A 12,768-nucleotide genomic window follows, 5' to 3' on the forward strand; every position below is an offset into this window, starting at 1 on the left:
ATGCCAATTAAAACGAATTTAATAATAATACAAAATAATCATATTTAATTTGTATAAGGTTTTTGCGCACCTTAAAGATGGACAGGTCGTAATAATAACATTTAGTATTGTATTTAAAATCCATTAAATAACGCAGATTTATTTGTACCAGCAAAGTGCTTTATCTTGTTGAAGTTGAGAGAGCTTTTTTACTTTATTTATTTTTTCCTTCTTGTTAATAATCACAATCCTAATGTATGCATGTAATGATTACTTTTTATTTTGTATATGCTTTTGCATACCCTTTTAGCAGGGCATTTTAAATATGTCATGAAATGTGTAACGCATAGCAGACAACTTCATGTAGATATTCTTGATCTGGCGTTATATTATATAGCTGCTATAAGAACGATCGGTCGGATATTAAGTCATTGTATGAAAAATAATAACTCAGCAATTACGAGCTTCAAAATTGACCTTAAGTCGCATTTCTGCAAGAGTATATAAATTTTGGTGTCTCTGTCTAGCCAGTCTCTCATGCTTATGATGATTTTGGTTTTTGTTGATAAGAGAAACTTTTGGCTAAAGTGTAAAAATTGTGGCAATGCAATGCAAGCAGCTGCGTAAAGGACTCTCAGTCGGGCTTCGCTTTCACTGCTGCTCACGGCCGCATAAAAACATTTACACGCACAGCCCCTGCCCAAAGTCCTGCCCCACCCACGTCCCTTGACGCATCGCTTACTTTGTTTTTATATAACAGGCGCTCGTTGTTTTTATTATTAAAAGCTTCGTGCGTATGTGACTTGCATAAATGCTGGCATGAGCATGAGTTTTTATCAGCCTTAAACTGACACCTAAACACAGCAAAATACACAAACACACACCCACCCACCCACCCACACACACACACACACACACACTTGCGTGCTGCTATCATTTTCTTGGCATTTTCTTTTCAGCTTTATCAAATCAAAACTCTGAAGCGTTGCCACTTTTTTAAATAAGCATAAACACAGGGACAGTCTGGCTGCCTCCCCCACTCCCCCCCCCCCCCCCCCCCCCCCCCCCACACATACACGCTTGGCGAAAAAACTTAATGTGCAGCTGGGGAATAGAAAAGATTCGGAGCAATGCAAAGAAATAGGAAAAAAAGGCTGAGGTTGAGCCATGACTTGTGGCAAGCTGGCGGCAGGCCTAACTATAAAAATCTTTATCGGCATGTGAGCGAAGGGGCAGTGGTGGAGGGGGGCGGTAGTTGGTTGGGGCAGCCGCCTAAGCAGCACAAATCCAATTTTGAGCAGCATTAAAGTGTCCTGGCTGCGTCTGTGCCGCTTCCTGGGCACCACAGCCTCAACCCAGCCAAAGGAAAAAGTTTGTTTTCCGTTTTTGTTTGCCATGCAGATACACACATACTTACATATGTGTGTGCGTGTGTAAATGTGTGTATTGACTCGAGTGTGTTTGTCAAAGCCTTTTCCTGGCCGTGACATTGTCATTTCTAGTTATGTATGTATGTGTGTGTGTGTGTGTGCTCCACAAATATTTGACTTGATTTTACATTCGCTTTGCCGCTTTGCAGCTCATTTCTTCGAAGTGCGCCTAAAGGGCTGCAACTAAAATTTTGAATAGAATATTTAAAGGGAACAATTTGATTTAAATTAACAAATCTTTACAAATTTGGTATGCATATAGCAAAAATGATGTTTTGTGGAAAAAACAAAATAATTAAATAATAATTATAGTTAAATCTTGAGTTTGTTTTCCTTTTTTTTTTTTTCTTGATATTATTTTAAGTTAGTAAAATTATGTTGTTTTTATACTTTTCACTCATATTTATTGTTGTACGGAACTAACAAAAACAACAAATTTAACACTACATTTTCTAAGAACAAAATTAAAAATATAAATAAGCATTCAATTATTTTAGTATTTCATAACATAAATATAATTTCAAATTTCTTGTTACTTTATGTTTAAACAAAGTTGGGTAATAATCTTTGTTATGAACATTATAAATTTGCGAAAAGTGTACAAATTTTATTTATGAATAGCTATAAAAAGCAAAATGAACAACACAGCATCAAAAATCGTTTTATAGACTGTGGATTATTTTCAAACAAAAAAAAAAAGTTTTTATAAAACTCTGTGTCTGGCTGGCCCTTAATAAAATAAGCCAACCCTCAATCATTTGCACAGCGTAACCAACTTCGAAGCCTCCCAAAAAAACGTAAAACAAAAAGATGCCAAGTAAGCTTTGTCAGGGGAATGGGTCCCATTTCGAGGAGCCGGGGCTGTTCTGTTCTGTTGTATCTCCCATAAAGCGCGCTTCAAAGGCAGTAAAAACTCCATTAACTGTCATCAAAAATGCATTTCGCATGCAGCAAATGGCCAGAAGAGAAACGAGGGGCTGGCCATCAAATAGAATAGAATGAAATGGCGCAAATCAAAACACATCGAATAAATCAAAGAGCACCAGTAGAGACAGAGAGAGAGAATGACAGAGAGAGAGAGAGAGGGAGAGTGCAAACTCTGATGGGTAACGAACACAAATTTTTATGGCTAATGAACGCAGCAGCCGCCTGGACGAAGACGCATTCGGTGTATCCCTCGTGTCCTGGCAGCATTTGGTCACATTTTTATGCATGCCCCGGGCACAAATTAACTTTCAAATTGATTGGGGGAGCTTTTGCTGGGCTAGTGGCATTGTCACTCCCCGCACATTACACGCCCCGCCGCAGTCGCATTAAATTTATCCCCAATTTGCGTGCAGTGGGACAACATTTTATGTCTGGCTGGATGGCTGGCTGTCTGGCGCTCCACTTTGGCTTATCAAATTTTATTAGCAGGCCAGCAAATTGTTGCAAGACGACAAATAGCTTCGGTCTCGGTGGTGCGGGTCCTGTTGCCACTAAGTTATGAGCCAACCCCAAAAATGCAGTTGACTTCGCAGCTTAGCCAAGGTACGCGTATGATTTGTCGTCGCTATCAATTTCTAAACATTTGAGCCGAAAAACCAACCCCCTTTGTTTTGTTTAGCCTGGCCAAGACGCCGGCTGGAAAAGCTAGAAAAACGACCGGAAAAGTGCAAACACACGCGAAACTGTCGTCGACTTTGCCTTCCCAGCTTTCGGGTCTATTGGGGAAGCCCCAGCCCCATGTGCGAGGGCTTGGCTTGGCTTCGCTTGCCGCGTGCACGAATCCAATAAAAACGTTTTGATAGGCTTATGACCGGGTTTTTTCATGTTGCCACACCAGTTACAATCGCCAGGAGACTGTCCTGATATTATTTCAAATTTACTTGCTAACTGTTACAGCAAATTGTGATAAGGATTCCCGCCTTACACGCACCAGAAAATCAATAGACGCAAAGTGACTTCAGCAATATTTGGCTTGAAGGCGTTTCACAGCTTAAAGAAAATGTTACCTAAATTTATATATGTAAGCCTTTTCGAACTGAACTTATTTTCATGAAAATTCACTTGAGCAGTGTTTTTAGCTTTCTGAAAATCCATTATTAAAGTTTGAAAATGAAGAACTAATTTAAAACCTTTTTAAAAATTGTAGTCCTCTTTATCCCAAGGGTCAAAAATATTAGTTAAATTTCCAAAAAAAAAACTTGGTCTAGGCAAACCCGGTTAATACCAAAGACAATATCTAAATATACAGTTTAAAAATAATTTTGTATCATTTAGTTTCTATTTTAATTGTTAGTTAACATGACTTTTATTTTATTTTCGAAATATTTAATTTGATTTTTAAAATATTAGCTTCCGCTTAAGATCCAGAAATAAACAGTTTAAATTTCAATTTGGCTTCGGTTATGTGACGTCTTAATTTTCGATATTTTCCTTGCCAGTTTTTTTTTCTTTATTATAAGAAGACTTCATCGTATGTCCGCATAATTCAAAGCAAATTTCATCCAAAAAGCTGATATGGAATCAAATGTTAGGTATTACATTTCTTGATCAGCTTTAAGTGAAAATTCTTTTTTAAGTTATTAGACTTACCTGTGCCTCTGTGCACATCTACACAGGCAAGTACCTATCCAGAAACAGGTCGCCAGAAGTTATTCTTCAACTTTGATGATGGAAGAACACAGTTCTGATAGATGAGTTTGTTAGCTGATGAAATTTTGGTTTTCTCTCACCTGATTCCAACAATGATCCTCTGATGTGTCCCATCAGCTTCCAGCGCGTGGTGTCAAGCCTTCCCGTCGGAACGATTGTGAGTCCACCTTAGCTGCGCTCTAGTGGCTAGCTTAACAATATCTTTAATTGAATATACATCTACTGGATGCATCGTTCACCGTGTTGGCCAGAGCTACAAAAGCGGGCTGCCCAGCTCAGATTCGAATATAGTCCGTGTACGAATGAGTACCATCAAATGCTTGTAAAGGTGAAAGAGAACGAGCTTTGAATTTTTAGTTAACACCACAACTGCCAATACTTTGGTCCGTGACATATTGCTGCTCTACTAGCAAATATTCAGATAAGGAACAAAAACAATTTCTCTCGGAATCAAGAATATCAAAACGAAAAACAAGGATACATCGCCTAGGGAGTCGTTGTTAAAGAACAAATACAGAATCTACTGCGCAATATTTGATTAATTTATTCAAACCCCATTTTAGCCAAAATATTATTTTTATATTCATTTCCCCGCGTCATATAAAATATTCCGAAATTTCGATTGCGTCATTCCCGAACGCCCAAAAGTATGCCACAAAAATGTTCAACGGAGCGCTGCTTTGCTTGTATTGCGCGTTTAAACAGCAAAATGGGAACTCAGTGAGGCGCACTTATGATGTCCAAATGCCAATTCTGGTGCACCCATCCCTGCCCCTGCCCCTGCCTCTGCCCCTGCCTCTGCCCCGTGCCCCATGCCCCCTGCACTCAGTCGTCGTTCCCAGCACTTTGCAAAATGGTTCTTCAATCCGACCTGCGAGCAAAAGTGAACTCAATCGCAAAATATTTGACCAAAAGCAAAGCTACGGCAAATCACTCAGAAAAAAAAGATAAAGCAAAGGCACATATATTGGCAAAAATCAATTTTCAATTTAAAATTTAGATGCCACGCCCCTGCCCCCACAACCATCAATGCCCAGTCAAGCCAAAGATAAAAAGTGCGTTCAAGCGATAAAATGTAAATAGAAGCGAAAGTTTACCCCAAATGCTACAGGTTGTACTCGCCTCATCGTAGAGGCGGCAGAGGTTGGGCTGCGGCCAGCGCGAACAATTTCAAAGCCAAAAATTGCCGCATAAATCTGGCGGGAAAAAGTTTGCTTTGCGGTCAGTGGCAAAGGCGAATTGTGTGTGGACTGCGATGCGTATTGAATTGCTGGCTCTTTTTTCCAACGAGCTCTTTGATTTTTATCATCGAGTTTTTTACGAGCTCCGTGCCATTGTTGGGACAGCCTGCTCGAGCCCCCGCGCTGCCTATTTGCCCAGCCCTCGAGTGGGTGCGTGCGTTTCATTAGCATTAGCCAAGTTCGATGTATCTTTGAGATACACGCCAGCCAACTCAGAATTCGTTTGGTTTTATGCCCTGTGCTTGCGCAAACAAATCAAAAAATGCCCAGGAAATTGCTTTCGCGCAGCTTCCCTCTCATGTCTCACACTCATTCGCCTGTTTTGTATTTGCTTTGTGCACGTTTAGCTAATGCTGAAAAATGTTTCAATTTCAGCGAGCCAAACTGATTGAACAGCAAAGCATTTGTATGCCCTGTATAGAAAGGATGGAAGACCTTTACTTATTTGATATTATATAATAAATACATAAAACATAACATAAAACTTGCAATATTCTAGTTGCAGCTCGCGCGTCTGTTTCCCTTAATGAAACAAGCCAGGCTTAAGCCCGGAGCAACTCCCAAGCCAAAGAATCGAACTATAATTTTAAAAAATAGTTGGGCCTTTAATAAATTTGCTGAAATATTCGATACTCGAAACTCACTTTGATGCAACGACAGGCAAGCTTAATAATATTATGACTAATTCATTTGCATGCTTAAATTTAATAATACTTCATTTAATTTACTGCAGCCTACTTACTCGAATACCTCGGGCCATGCCAGTCTAATAACGGAAGGAAGTCTTTCACTTGGGGGCGTTGGGTGGACTTTGTGCCTGGAGCTCAAAATATTCACTTCATTGCAAAGTTCTTGCGAAAATTAATTCATTAGCATTTTATTGCTTTGACGCAGCAGCCACTGGCGGAGACTCCTTACCGCTGCGCCCAACAACATCTCCAGCAACATCTTAGTCTTTGTTTTCGTTTGGCATCACTTTGATGTGTAATTAAATCAATAATCACTTTCGAGCGTCTGCATCCAAGTTTATTAGCTGATTGAATACGGCAGCATCCACAGGTGACGCCAGCTGCCAGCTGCCAGCTGAGACAATGCCCGAGTAATAGCCAGCATTTCGAATGGGATGGGATGGGATGGGATGGGGGGGTAAGGTCTGAAATATGTATGCCTACCTGAATGTCAACTGAATTGTTGACATAACACAGCAGACATAAATTGGCTATTGGCATGTCTTTTTGAACTTGAGACTGCTTGTTAAGAACTTCACAGAGAGAACAACTCAAAGGAGTTTAATTAAAATGTTGTACGATATCTGTCTACATATGTTCAAGAATTTGCAACGCACAGCCCAAAAGTTATTTGATGGAAAGTGAGCACTTAAAATTTGTATTAAAAAGAAGAGAAGGGTACAAACGTTTTGGCCTATCCAGCGGAAGGTGGCTGGTTCAAATTGAGTAGCAATTTGCAAGTCTTACAAGTGGATAAAGCGTGGGCACACTGAACACGAACAATGGTTCGAACCATAGCCTCGGCATGTTTAATTTACCTAACAAAAATCAGAGTAATTTACACTCACGCTGTTTTAAATACGTGTCATGTATAGCCGAGCCCGTAGCCTTTTTGTTTGCAATGGTCACAAAATGAAGGGTATTGCACCTGTAGACTAGGCAATCAGCCAGACAACCAACCTTTAAATAGACACAAAGATACTCTCGTAATGCTTAACTGTCAACGTGTACCAAAAAAATTTAATTATTACCCAAAAAGCGGGCAGATTTAAATTTAAAAAAATTCCAATTCGAATTGAATGAATATTTGTGCCACGAAAATAGTACCCGAGTATATTTTAGCAGCGGGCTTTAATATTGCTAAAAGCAATTCTTTTCAATCAAGATTATATATTTATTAACATTAATAAAGCAAAATGTATGGACCAGTAGTTAAATGGAATTCGAAATACAAAAATAAAACTAATCAAATTCTGTACTAAAATTTTAGATTAAAATATATAATAGTTGTCGGGCTCGACTCCAAGATATCTGCTCAGTGTTAGATGAGAAATTCATGGAAATTAAAACAAATGCCAGCAGTTGGGCGGAATTAGACAATGATATATATAAAGGAAAGAAAAATAAAATAAAATCGCCACATTGCAATTAATTGATTATAATTCATAGGACAAAAAATCTACGAAATGGTTATTAAAAAAAAAGAGCCAAAATGAGATATTTTACAGTAGAGAAACAAATGAAAAAACCAACCAGAAAGTTAAAAATATTGTATCTGGTCAACGAAGGAAACGGAAAAGATCACTATTCAGTGCGCCAAACATTAAGCAAATAAAATTTCTAAGGCTTGGGAGATATTGTATGATAAGACTACGAAATGTCTTACTATAAGCACAATGATGGTTAAGTTGGTTATCCGATGAAGTTTCGACGATTTTTTTTATTGTGCAAGTAAATAATTGATCAGGCTATAAAGAAAATGCATTATAACCCTGTTCAAATGGAATACCAAACCCAAACCGAAGCCAAAGAAAAATACAACTATCACCTCTCTTCTTTTCTATCAGGATACAGTCCAAAAAATGTATGTGATGAGAAAATTAGAAATCGGCTGTTAAAATTGAAATTTTGAAATTTGTACATTGTCAAAAACCCGGCAACTCACAACTAAAGACACACAAATAGCGCATAAGGCAACCGCGACTTTAAAAGCTATTTAATAAATAAAATATCTATTTAAAAAAAATAGCATTCAAACTATATAAAAAGAAAAGAAAAGAAAAAATAGCCAATATTTTTTTCTGTATTAAAAAAAAGAACAAACAGTGAATAATGGAAAATGAGATTTTTAAAAATGGTCCTACGACACGTGTATAAAATAATATGCGAGTTACAAACCGGCCCACAAGATTTCGTCAACATCATAAATATATACGAGCTTGTAATCAGAAAAATAAAAGATACGGCCCTTTTCAATCGAAAAGGATATTGAGGCAAAACGGCAGCAACTTAAATTAAAGACACAGCGAATGTCCTGGCTGATAGGCTGAAAATCTTGTTATAAAGCCAGTGTTGTGCAATGTATATCTCAAAAAGTACTTAAAACGTACTTAAAAGCGTTTAAATTCATATATTAAAAAGAAAAGAAATAAACAATTGAGAAACAACCAAACATACATATATTCAAAAGTTCAGTATTAAAAAAAAGTGAATGGAAAATGGATTTTTAAAAATTTTCTTACGACACGTTTATAAAATAATAAGCGAGTTATTAAGGCAAAACGGCAGCAACTTAAATCAAAGACACAGCGAATGTCCTGGCTGATAGGCTAAAAATCTTAAACGTGCAACATGCAACATAAAACATTTTATTGTTATAAAGCCAGTGTTGTGCAATGTATATCTCAAAAAGTACTTAAAACGTACTTAAAAGCGTTCAAATTACATATATTAAAAAAAAAGAAAATAAACCATAGAGAAACACACAAACATACATATATTCAAAAGTTCTGTTTTAAAAAAAAAATGAATAGAAAATGAGATTTTTAAAAATGGTCTTACGACACGTATACAAAATAATATGCGAGTTACAAACCGGCCCACAAGATTTCGTCATCATAAATATATAAGAGCTTGTAATCAGAAAAACAAAAGATACGGCCCTTTTCAATCGAAGCGGATATTGAGGCAAAACGGCAGCAACTTAAATTAAAGACACGGCGAATGTCCTGGCTGATAGGCTAAAAATCTTGTTATAAAGCCAGTGTTGTGCAATGTATATCTCAAAAAGTACTTAAAACGTACTTAAAAGCGTTTAAATTCATATATTAAAAAGAAAAGAAATAAACAATTGAGAAACAACCAAACATACATATATTCAAAAGTTCAGTATTAAAAAAAAGTGAATGGAAAATGGATTTTTAAAAATTGTCTTACGACACGTTTATAAAATAATAAGCGAGTTATTAAGGCAAAACGGCAGCAACTTAAATCAAAGACACAGCGAATGTCCTGGCTGATAGGCTAAAAATCTTAAACGTGCAACATGCAACATAAAACATTTTATTGTTATAAAGCCAGTGTTGTGCAATGTATATCTCAAAAAGTACTTAAAACGTACTTAAAAGCGTTTAAATTCATATATTAAAAAGAAAAGAAATAAACAATTGAGAGACAACCAAACCTACATATATTCAAAAGTTCTGTATTAAAAAAAAAAAATGAATAGAAAATGAGATTTTTAAAAATGGTCCTACGACACGTGTATAAGATAATAAACGAGCTACAAACCGGCCCACAAGATTTCGTCAACATCATGAATATTTATGAAATTGTAATCAGAAAAATAAAAGATACGGCCCTTTTCAATCGAAGAGGATATTGAGGCAAAACGGCAGCAACTTAAATTAAAGACACAGCGAATGTCCTGGCTGATAGGCTGAAAATCTTAAACTAGCCTAGAAAACAAAGTTCTCCCGTGCACGGCAATACTCGGCTGTTGCTCTCGATGTTGCTTATCTGCTGCTGCTTATCATTGGCAACATGCAACATAAGACAATAAATATTTTATGGCCTTTTTGCCAAGCGCATAAATCTCTTGAAATTGATACTCAAACGTGTGCACAGGGGTGTGCTGCTTCAAGGCAGCAAGAATCAGGCGGCACATTGCCACATTGACACACTGCGTGGAGCAGCTCGCATATAAATATTTGCCAGAAATGTTTTTATTTTATCTTGCTTACCTGGCTCGTGGGAATCTACGCATTTACCTTTCAGCCCGATTTCACCCCTCCAGGATTTGCACACAGAGCGCGGGCGCGCGATTAGAAGGGGTGGCGGATTCAAGGCACTTCGGAGAGCAACTAATGGTTCGATTTGTTTGTAAGGATGTCTTTAAGCCTCCCAGGACGGGATGTCATGGAATTTAAAAGAATTCGCGTGTCAAGCAAATGCGCAACAGTCGGTAAGCCAGGTCAGAGAGATTTACAAATTAAAGAAGTTAAATCTCTATCATGATCCAGCTAACTTGTGAGGATCAAGCCACAGAGAAATAACTTTATAAAAAAAAAAAATAAAAAAAAAATGAGACAAAAAGATTCCCAACAAAAATAAGCAGGGCGTTCTTGCCTTTCGCTGCTCGATAAGTTGCACATCAAGAAAAAAAAGTAATCAAAAATATAAACCTTGTCAAAGGTACTTTTTATGTTTGAAAATACAAAAAAACAAAAATGTAAGCATTCACACAAGAAAACAAAAAATTCTTCAGGCACACACAAATAAAATAAAAATCACACAAAAAAAATATAATTCAAGCACACAAAAATAAAAAGGAGACCTGCTTCCGCTGAGAGCGGAGAAGCAAGTGAATAATCAGAATTGGCTTAGCCAAAAAGTAAGTTCGCATTCCCTATGCAAGGCCTACTACGAGGGAAATTTACGAAATGGAGGAACCGGCCCATGGCCTGCCTAAATCAGAAAATACTAGGATGCTTAAAAAGTATCAAAAAAAACAGTGCGAACGTAGATAGTTTTGTTAATTGAAGTAGAAGAAAAATGAAACTTCTAATGTAATAATATCAATGATAACGGTCAAAATAAGTACATATACTTATATAAACAAATGTCAACTCTTGACGATGGGCATCTAGTTATAAAGCCAGTGTTGTAAAATGTATATGTCACAAGGTAGTTAAAAGAGGGAAATTGGGTATTTTTATACCCTGAACCCATTAAAAATGGGTATAAGGGTATATTGTATTTGTGCAAAATCCAAATGTATGTAACAGGCAGAAGGAAGCAACTCCGACCCCATAAGCTATATATATTCTTGATCAGCATAAATAGCCGAGTCGATCTAGCCATGTCCGTCTGTCTGTCCGTCCGTCCGTCCGTATGTATGAACGCAAGGATCTCAGAACCGATAAGAGCTAGAGACTTAAAATTTTAGATGTATATGCTCCTAGCTACCGCGCAAATCGAGTTTGTTTCCGATAATCGATAACTTACTCCGTTTCCAAGCAATCGATAAAAATCGATATCGATATCCTGTTTTTTTGTAAATAGCTTCTAAAATAGAATATATATATGCATTTGATGTTGGAAAAAGAGGGTTCAGGGTATCCCTAAGTCGGGAGCTCCCGACTAGAACCTCTTACTTGTTTAGTCTTTAGTCAATCGAATAAAATAACAGCTGATATCAATTAAGTGCACTCTTCCCAATATTACCTTTGGTGTCGACTTTGACCTTTGACTTTAAAATAGATTGTTTAACGCATTTAAATAAAATTGTACCTAAAATTCGCACAAAAAAAGATGCTTGGTGCTTGGTATACTAAATAAAAAAATTCTGTTGTTACATTTAATGCCCAATTAACGCATTTGCCACTTAAAGTTCAGCCAAGCACAAAATCTGTATGCTCTAAAGAAAGCGAGAGCGAGATGGTGGGGCGAACGCCAAAGGCAGAACGTGCCGCAAGAGCACAAAAGGTTACAGAGCAGACTTCCCCTCCCTTTTCACTCCGTGACTTTGCCCACAAGAAAACGAAACATTTGTCGTTTGACTGCAGCTTTTGAGCCCGAAGAGAGCTTTGTTGGAGCTGCACTTCATTAAAAAAGGGGGGGGGGGCTGCAGGGAGAGAGCAATAAGCGTCTGGCGGTGAGCATAGCGGTAACTTTGTCGTTAGGCGACTTATGACTCCAGCAATTACAAATGCAAACGCGCAAGCAAAAAAAAAATAAGAGCTCAAAATGAGTGATGTAATGCGCATAACGGGATTCCCTGCTGCCTGCTCTACTGCACTCTCTCCCTCTCTCTTTCTCTCTCTTCTCTCATTGTTGCTTGTTGACATAACGAATGCCTCAACATCACTTTAAATACCCTGTGCCAAATGTGTGAAAGAGGCAGGACGACCAACTTCTCAGACTTATTAAGCTGTCTATACTCTTTCTCTAGCTGGACATGCCCCTATATCTGTTCGCTTGTCTGCCAGAGAGTTTATATATAAATATTTAAAGTGTAGGTTAAGCGCGGATTTATTTTGTTTTCGGGCATCGCTTAAGAGAACCTCATATGCTTGTCACGAAATCTGTGTACAGGGCATCTTCTAGTCGGAGCTTCACACCTAAAGTACTTGCTTTTTTTTTTGATTTGTTGCTCCTGTACCCCCCTGCGCGTGCACTTCCGCTCCACTTATACGCATAACTCGCATTGCGATGCCGTCGAGCGGTTTGTCGAGTTAATGACACTGGCAGCTGGAGTCGTCACTCCGTCGCCCTCTACCCGCCCTAGCGCCCTGTCAACGTCGACATCGCCGAGGCGTGCAAAAATCATTTTTCTCGCACATTTTTCACAGCCCTCTTCAGCAACATTTTATTTATATTTTTCTCATTTCTCATTTTTCACATTTCTCGCAGCGCCTGCAAAAATTGCCTATAATTGGGGTGTGCCTGTGTGTTTGTGTAGGGATTGTGTGT

At 37.9% G+C, this 12,768-nt stretch overlaps 1 long non-coding RNA gene across 2 annotated transcripts; it reads right to left on the reverse strand.

The window, feature by feature from the left end:
• Positions 1–3,707: 3,707 nt before the first annotated feature.
• On the reverse strand, positions 3,708–7,993 carry LOC115759026. Of its 2 annotated transcripts, XR_004017482.1 has the most exons (5): positions 6,206–7,993; positions 6,030–6,138; positions 4,127–4,365; positions 3,987–4,056; positions 3,708–3,906 (listed from the first exon to the last, which is right to left on the reverse strand). It is a non-coding gene; the product is annotated as an uncharacterized LOC115759026 (long non-coding RNA). The 2 variants fall into 2 exon arrangements; XR_004017481.1 differs by having other exon boundaries at positions 6,030–7,989.
• Between the last annotated feature and the right edge of the window lie 4,775 nt (positions 7,994–12,768).

The sequence above is a fragment of the Drosophila novamexicana genome, unplaced genomic scaffold (assembly GCF_003285875.2).
Source record: "Drosophila novamexicana strain 15010-1031.04,08,12 unplaced genomic scaffold, DnovRS2.1 tig00000193-arrow-pilon, whole genome shotgun sequence".
Classification (NCBI taxonomy): Eukaryota; Metazoa; Arthropoda; class Insecta; order Diptera; family Drosophilidae; genus Drosophila; species Drosophila novamexicana.